Source organism: Triticum aestivum, chromosome 7D (assembly GCF_018294505.1).
Source record: "Triticum aestivum cultivar Chinese Spring chromosome 7D, IWGSC CS RefSeq v2.1, whole genome shotgun sequence".
In the NCBI taxonomy this organism is placed as follows: Eukaryota; Viridiplantae; Streptophyta; class Magnoliopsida; order Poales; family Poaceae; genus Triticum; species Triticum aestivum.
In genome coordinates, this window is record NC_057814.1 from 58,943,105 (window position 1) to 58,950,546 (window position 7,442).

The window sequence follows — 7,442 nt, forward strand, 5'->3', positions numbered from 1 at the left end:
GGCAGCGGTGGCTCGGGTGAGGAGAAACGGAGGGGGGGCGGGGTATATGTGGAGGGGGGGCTAGAGGCTTGGGGAAGGGGGCACCGAGGCGGCGGCGAGCTCCGTGGCGTGGCCGGACTCCGGCGGCGCGTGGGGAGGAAGGAGAGCGCGGGTGGGCTCGGTTGGGCTCGGCCCAGCCGGCGCGGCGTATTTTTTTTTTAAATATGTTCCGCGGAAAATATTTTGTAGAAAAATAAATAAAAATCAGAAAAATACGAAATAAATTTTCCCCGTCTAGTTAGAAAATCTAGAATAGGGTGAACATTTTTAAAATTAAAAATAAATATTTTGAAAACATGCATATTTTTAAATGCAATAAAAATTGCAAATAAAATCCAATAAATTCCAAATAATGATTTTAACATTTTCCCTCCAGTAATTCAATATTTTTGGAGAAGTCATATTTTCTCCTCTCGTTTATTTATAAATTGAAATATTTTTCCGGAGAGAAAAATAATTAAAAATCACAATCCTCGTTTGAAAATCAAATAAGAAAATTTGAGAAAATCCCAAACTCTCTCCGAGGGTCCTTGAGTTGCTTAGGATTTATTGAGGATTTGTCAAAATGCAATAAATCATGATATGCAAATGATGATCTATGTATAACATTCCAAATTGAAATATTGGGATGTTACAGGCATACTAGTGACACTCTGTTTGTCTATGTATCCACATATGTATTATGATTCCGGTTAATACAATTCTAGCATGAATAATAAACATTTATCATGAAATAAGGAAATAAATAATAACTTTATTATTGCCTCTAGGACATATTTCCTTCAGTCTCCCACTTGCACTAGAGTCAATAATCTAGTTCACAACGCCATGTGATTTAACATCAATAGTTCACATCTTTATGTGGTTAACACCCATAGTTCACATCGACATGTGACCGACACCCAAAGGGTTTACTAGAGTCAGTAATCTAGTTCACATCGCTATGTGATTAACACCCAAATAGTACTAAGGTGTGATCATGTTTTGCTTGTGAGATAATTTTAGTCAACGGGTCTGTCACATTCAGATCCGCAAGTATTTTGCATATTTCTATGTCTATAATGCTCTACACGGAGCTACTCCAGCTAATAGTTCCCACTTTCAATATGTCAACTCATCAAAGCGTATATTTCAACTCCGAGATGCTTGCACCAGTCCACAGATGGATCGCTGGAGCTTGCACATTTTGTTAGAACCTTTAGGATTGACAAAACCTTCTGGTTGCATCATATACAACTCTTCTTTAATAAATCCATTAAGGATTGCAGTTTTGTTATCCAGTTGCCAGATTTCATAAAATGCAGCAATTACTAACATGATTCGGACGGACTTAAGAGTCGCTATGGGTGAGAAAGTCTCATCGCATTCAACCCCTTGAACTTGTCGAAAACCTTTTGCAACAAGTCGAGCTTTGTAGACAGTAACATTACCGTCAGCATCAGTCTTCTTCTTGAAGATCCATTTATTCTCTATGGCTTTCTGATCATCGGGCAAGTCAACCAAAGTCCATACTTTGTTCTCATACATGGATCCCATCTCAGATTTCATGGCCTCAAACAATTTCACGGAATCTGGGCTCATCGTCACTTCCTCATAGTTCGTAGGTTCGTCATGGTCAAGTAACATGACCTCCAGAACAGGATTATCGTACCACTCTGGTGCGGATCTTACTCTAGTTGACCTACGAGGTTCGGTAGTAACTTGATCTGAAGTTACATGATCATTATCATTAGCTTCCTCACTAATTGGTGTAGGATTCACAGGAACAAATTTCTGTGATGAACTACTTTCCAATAAGGGAGCAGGTACAATTACCTCATCAAGTTCTACTTTCCTCCCACTCACTTCTTTCGAGAGGAACTCCTTCTCTAGAAAGGATCCATTCTTAGCAACGAATGTCTTGCCTTCGGATATGTGATAGAAGGTGTAGCCAACTGTCTCCTTTGGGTATCCTATGAAGATACATTTCGCCGATTTGGGTCCGAGCTTATCAGGTTGAAGGTTTTTCACATAAGCATCGCAGCCCCAAACTTTAAGAAACGACAACTTTGGTTTCTTGCCAAACCACAGTTCATATGGTGTCGCCTCAACGGATTTAGATGGTGCCCTATTTAACGTGAATACAACTGTCTCTAATGCATACCCCCAAAACGATAGTGGTAAATTGGTACGAGACATCATAGATTGCACCATATCTAATAAAGTACGGTTAAGATGTTCGGACACACCATTACGCTATGGTGTTCGGGTGGCGTAAGTTGCGAAACTATTCGGCATTGTTTCAAATGAAGACCAAACTCTTAACTCAAATATTTTCCTCCACGATCAGATCGTAGAACCTTTATTTTCTTGTTATGATGATTTTCTACTTCACTCTGAAATTCTTTGAACTTTCAAATGTTTCAGACTTATGTTTCATCGAGTAGATATACCCATATCTGCTCAAATCATCTGTGAAGGTCAGAAAATAACGATACTCGCCGCAAGCCTTAACACTCATCAGATGGCATACATCAGTATGTATTATTTCCAATAAGTCAGTTGCTCGCTCCATTGTTCCGGAGAACGGAGTCTTAGTCATCTTTCCCATAAGGCATGGTTCGCAAGCATCAAGTGATTCATAATCAAGTGATTCCAAAATCCCATCAGCATGGAGTTTCTTCATGCGCTTTACAGCAATATGACGTAAACGGCAGTGCCACAAATAAGTTGCACTATCATTATTAACTTTGCATCTTTTGGCTTCAATATTATGAATATGTGTATCATTACGATCGTGATCCAACAAACCATTTTCATTAGGTGTATGACCATAGAAGGTTTTATTCATGTAAACAGAACAACAATTATTCTCTAACTTAAATGAATAACCGTATTGCAATAAACATGATCAAATCATATTCATGCTCAACGCAAACACCAAATAACACTTATTTATGTTCAACACTAATCCCGAAAGTATAGGGAGTGTGCGATGATGATCATATCAATCTTGGAACTACTTCCAACACACATTGTCACCTCGCCTTTAACTAGTTTCTGTTCATTCTGCAACTCCCGTTTCGAGTTACTACTCCTAGCAACTGAACCAGTATCAAATGCCAAGGGGTTTCTATAAACACTAGTAAAGTACACATCAATAACATGTATATCCAATATACCTTTGTTCACTTTGCCATCCTTGTTATCCACCAAATACTTGGGGCAGTTCCGCTTCTAGTGACAAGTCCCTTTGCAGTAGAAGCACTTAGTCTCAGGCATAGGTCCAGACATGGGCTTCTTCATTTGAGAAGCAACTCGTTTGCCATTCTTATTGAAGTTGCCCTTCTTCCCTTTGCCCTTTTCTTGAAACTAGTGGTCTTGTCAACCATCAACACTTGATGCTTTTCTCGATTTCTACCTTCGTCGATTTCAGCATCACGAAGAGCTTGGGAATCGTTTCCGTTATCCCTTGCATATTATAGTTCATCACGAAGTTCTAGTAACTTGGTGATAGTGACTAGAGAACTCTGTCAATCACTATCTTATCTGGAAGATTAACTCCCACTTGAGTCAAGTGATTGTAGTACTAAGGCATTCTGAGAACATGCTCTCTAGCTGAGCAATTCTCCTCCATCTTGTAGGCAAAGTGCTTGTCAAAGGTCTCATACCTTTTGACATGGCATGAGTCTGAAATACTAATTTCAACTCTTGGAACATCTCATATGCTCCATGGAGTTCAAAACATCTTTGAAGTCCCGATTCTAAGCCGTAAAGCATGGTGCACTAAACTATCAAGTAGTCATCATATCGAGCTTGCCAAACGTTCATAACGTGTGCATCTGCTCATGCAATCGGTCTGTCACCTAGTGGTGCATTAAGGACATAATTTTTCTGTGCAGCAATGAGGATAATCCTCAGATCACGGATCCAATCCGCATCATTGCTACTAACATCTTTCAACTTAGTTTTCTCTAGGAACATATAGAAAATAAAACAGGGGAGCTAAACGCGAGCTATTGATCTACAACATAGACATGCTAATACTACCAGGACTAAGTTTATGATAAATTAAAGTTTAACTAATCATATTACTTAAGAACTCCCACTTAGATAGACATCACTCTAATAATCTAAGTGATCACGTGATCCATATCGACTAAACCATAACCGATCATCACGTGAGATGGAGTAGTTTTCAATGGTGAACATCACTATGTTGATCATATCTACTATATGATTCACGCTCGACCTTTCGGCCTCAGTGTTCCGAGGCCATATCTGCATATGCTAGGCTCGTCTAGTTTAACCCGAGTATTCTGCGTGTGCAAAACTGTCTTACACCCGTTGTAGATGAACGTTGAGCTTATCACACCCGATCGTCACGTGGTGGCTCGGCACGACGAACTTTGGCAACGGTGCATACTCAGGGAGAACACTTTTACCTTGAAATTTAGTGAGAGATCATCTTATAATGCTACCATCAAACAAAGCAGAATAAGATGCATAAAGGATAAGCATCACATGCAATCAATATAAGTGATATGATATGGCCATCATCATCTTGTGCCTTTGATCTCCATCTCCAAAGCACCGTCATGATCACCATCGTCACCGGCGCGACACCTTGATCTCCATCGTAGCATCATTGTCGTCTCGCCAAATATTGCTTCTACGATTATTGCTACCGCTTAGTGATAAAGTAAAGCAGTTACATGGCGATTGCATTTCATACAATAAAGCGACAACCATATGGCTCCTGCCAGTTGCCGATAACTCGGTTACAAAACATGATCATCTCATACAATAAATTTAGCATCATGTCTTGACCATATCACATCACAGCATGCCCTGCAAAAATAAGTTAGACGTCCTCTACTTTGTTGTTGCAAGTTTTACGTGGCTGCTACGGGCTGAGCAAGAACCGTTCTTACCTACGCATCAAAAACACAATGATACTTCGTCAAGTTAGTGTTGTTTTATCCTTCTCAAGGACCGGGCGTAGTCACACTCGGTTCAACTAAAGTTGGAGAAACAGACACCCGCCAGCCAGCTGTGTGCAAAGCACGTCGGTAGAACCAATCTCGCGTGAGCACCCCCCCCCGGCCCCCGCGTCGCTCCCAGGGGGCGACTCTGGGTGGCGAAACCCTAGCCGCCACCTCAAATTCCCCTCCTCCCCTCCCTCCCCTCGCCGTCGCCGAAGGATACCGGCGGGCAAAGACCTCGCCGGTGGACGGCGGCGGCGGGGCCCTTGTCCGTGAGCTCGCGCGCTGCTGTTTGTGCGCTGGAGCGGCGGGAGCGTGCGGTGGCGAGGCAGGCGGTCGTCTGCGCTCAGGGGAGGCCGGGATGGTGTGGAACGCGTGCGCGGTGGTGCTGCTGTGGCAGCGGCCGGCCGCTGCTGCGAGCGGCAGAGATGAGGGCGCCTAGATCTGGGCTGCGCGTTTCTGCCCCAACCCACCCGTCCCCCTCCTTCCACCCCTCCCGGCCGCCGCCGGTGGTAGCCGCTGGGCGGGTGAGCACATGCGCGGCGGTCCTTGACGGCTGCTGCTTTGCGGTGCCCCAGCGGTTCCTGGCGGCGGTGGCTGCGGGCGGGCGCGGCGGCGGCGCAGTGCAGGTGGCTGCTGTCGCCTGCTCGTCGCGCTCCCCGCGGTGGCCGGCCTGCTGGCGCTGCGCCGGTCGGTGCTCCTCCTGCGACAACAATGTTCCTAGACATCCCTCCATGTGTGCTGGTCTTCTCCGACGTTCTACTCCAAGTCCGGTCTACCACTGCATCTGAGGTCCTTGTTCATGGGTCGGGGCGAAATCCCTGCACGGCGACGGCCTGCGCTGTTAATGGCGATGCCTGAGGGTGCCGTCACCTCCTTGGAGGCGTTGGCATGACCCTGACCAGATCTCCTCCTCGAGCACCGGGAGAAATCCCAGGTCCGGCCTCCCGGACCGGGCAGTGGCGGCGTCTCAGCGTCGTTTCCCTCTTGTAGGCGCTGCTTTGGCTGCAAGTGGAGTTTGATGCGGCAGATGGTGGCTGGTGATGCATCGCTCCAGCGTAGACTGCTACACAGGGAGCGGATTGCAATGTATGCCAGCGCCCGCGCTTCCCCAACGAGTGCTACACTAGTTCCTATTGTGCCCAGCCCTTCACCCGCTGACTCTCTAGGCACATGGGTGAGAGGTACGTTGGCCTGGGCAGTCCTGGAGCTGCAATCGTCCCTGGAGCTGTCTGGCAATGGCAGTGACGCTGCCCTGCCGGGCGAGGTCTAATGTCGTTGCGTGTCTGTAGTTGAGGGCACCTCCTCACCCAGTTGTAGTCGCTTGGTGAGGACAGACTTGTATATGTGTGCGTGTGTGTGTGTGTCTCCTTTCTGGAGGTTCTACCCCTGATGTCTTCCTGTTCAATGAAATGAAACGCAAAGTCTCTTGCGTTTTCTCGAAAAAGAACCAATCTCGTGTAAGTGTACGCATATTGTCGGTCCGGGCCGCTTCATCCAATAATACCGCCGAACCAAAGTTTGACATGCTCTTAAGCAGTAAGACTTGTATCGCCCACAACTCACTTGTGTTCTACTCGTGCATATAACATCTCCGCATAAACCTGGCTCGGATGCAACTGTTGGGGAACGTAGTAATTTCAAAAAAATCCTACGCACACGCAAGATCATGCTGATGCATAGCAACGAGAGGGGAGAGTGTCATCCACGTACCCTCATAGACCGTTAAGTGGATGCCTTATGAAAACGCGGTTGATGTAGTCGTACGTCTTCACGATCGACCGATCCTCAGTAGCGAACGTACGACACCTCTGCGTTCAGCACACGTTCAGCTCGGTGACGTCCCGCGATCTCACGATCCAGTAGAGCTCGAGGGAGAGTTTCGTCAGCACGACGGTGTGGTGACGGTGATGAGGATGCTACCGACGCAGGGCTTCGCGTAAGCACCGCTACGATATGACCGAGGTGGATTATGGTGGAGGGGGCCCCTGCACACGGCTTAGAGATCAATGATCAATTGTTGTGTCTCTCGGGTGTCCCCTGCCCCCGTATATAAAGGAGCTAGGGGGGAGGCGGCCGGCCAGTAGGAGGGAACGCCAAGGGGGGAGTCCTACTCCCACCGGGAGTAGGACTCCACCTTTCCTAGTAGGAGTAGGAGAAGGGAAGGAAGGGAGAGAGGAAGAGAAGGAAAAAGGGGGGCGCCCCCCTCCTTGTGCAATTCGGACTAGAGGGGAAGGGGGCGCGCGGCTGCCCTGGCCGCCCCTCCTCTTCTCCCACTAAGGCCCATTAGCCCCAATATACTCCCCGGGGGGTTCCGGTAAACCCCCGGTACTCCGGTATATGTCCGAAACCTCACGAAACCTTTCCGGTGTCCGAACATAGTCGTCCAATATATCTATCTTTACGTATCGACCATTTCGAGACTCCTCTTCATGTCCG

General features: G+C 46.6%; 1 pseudogene; it reads left to right on the top strand.

Moving 5' to 3' along the window:
• Window positions 1-5,898, top strand: part of LOC123170788 (uncharacterized) — a 46,991-nt pseudogene extending 41,093 nt beyond the window's left edge.
• Window positions 5,899-7,442: the final 1,544 nt, after the last annotated feature.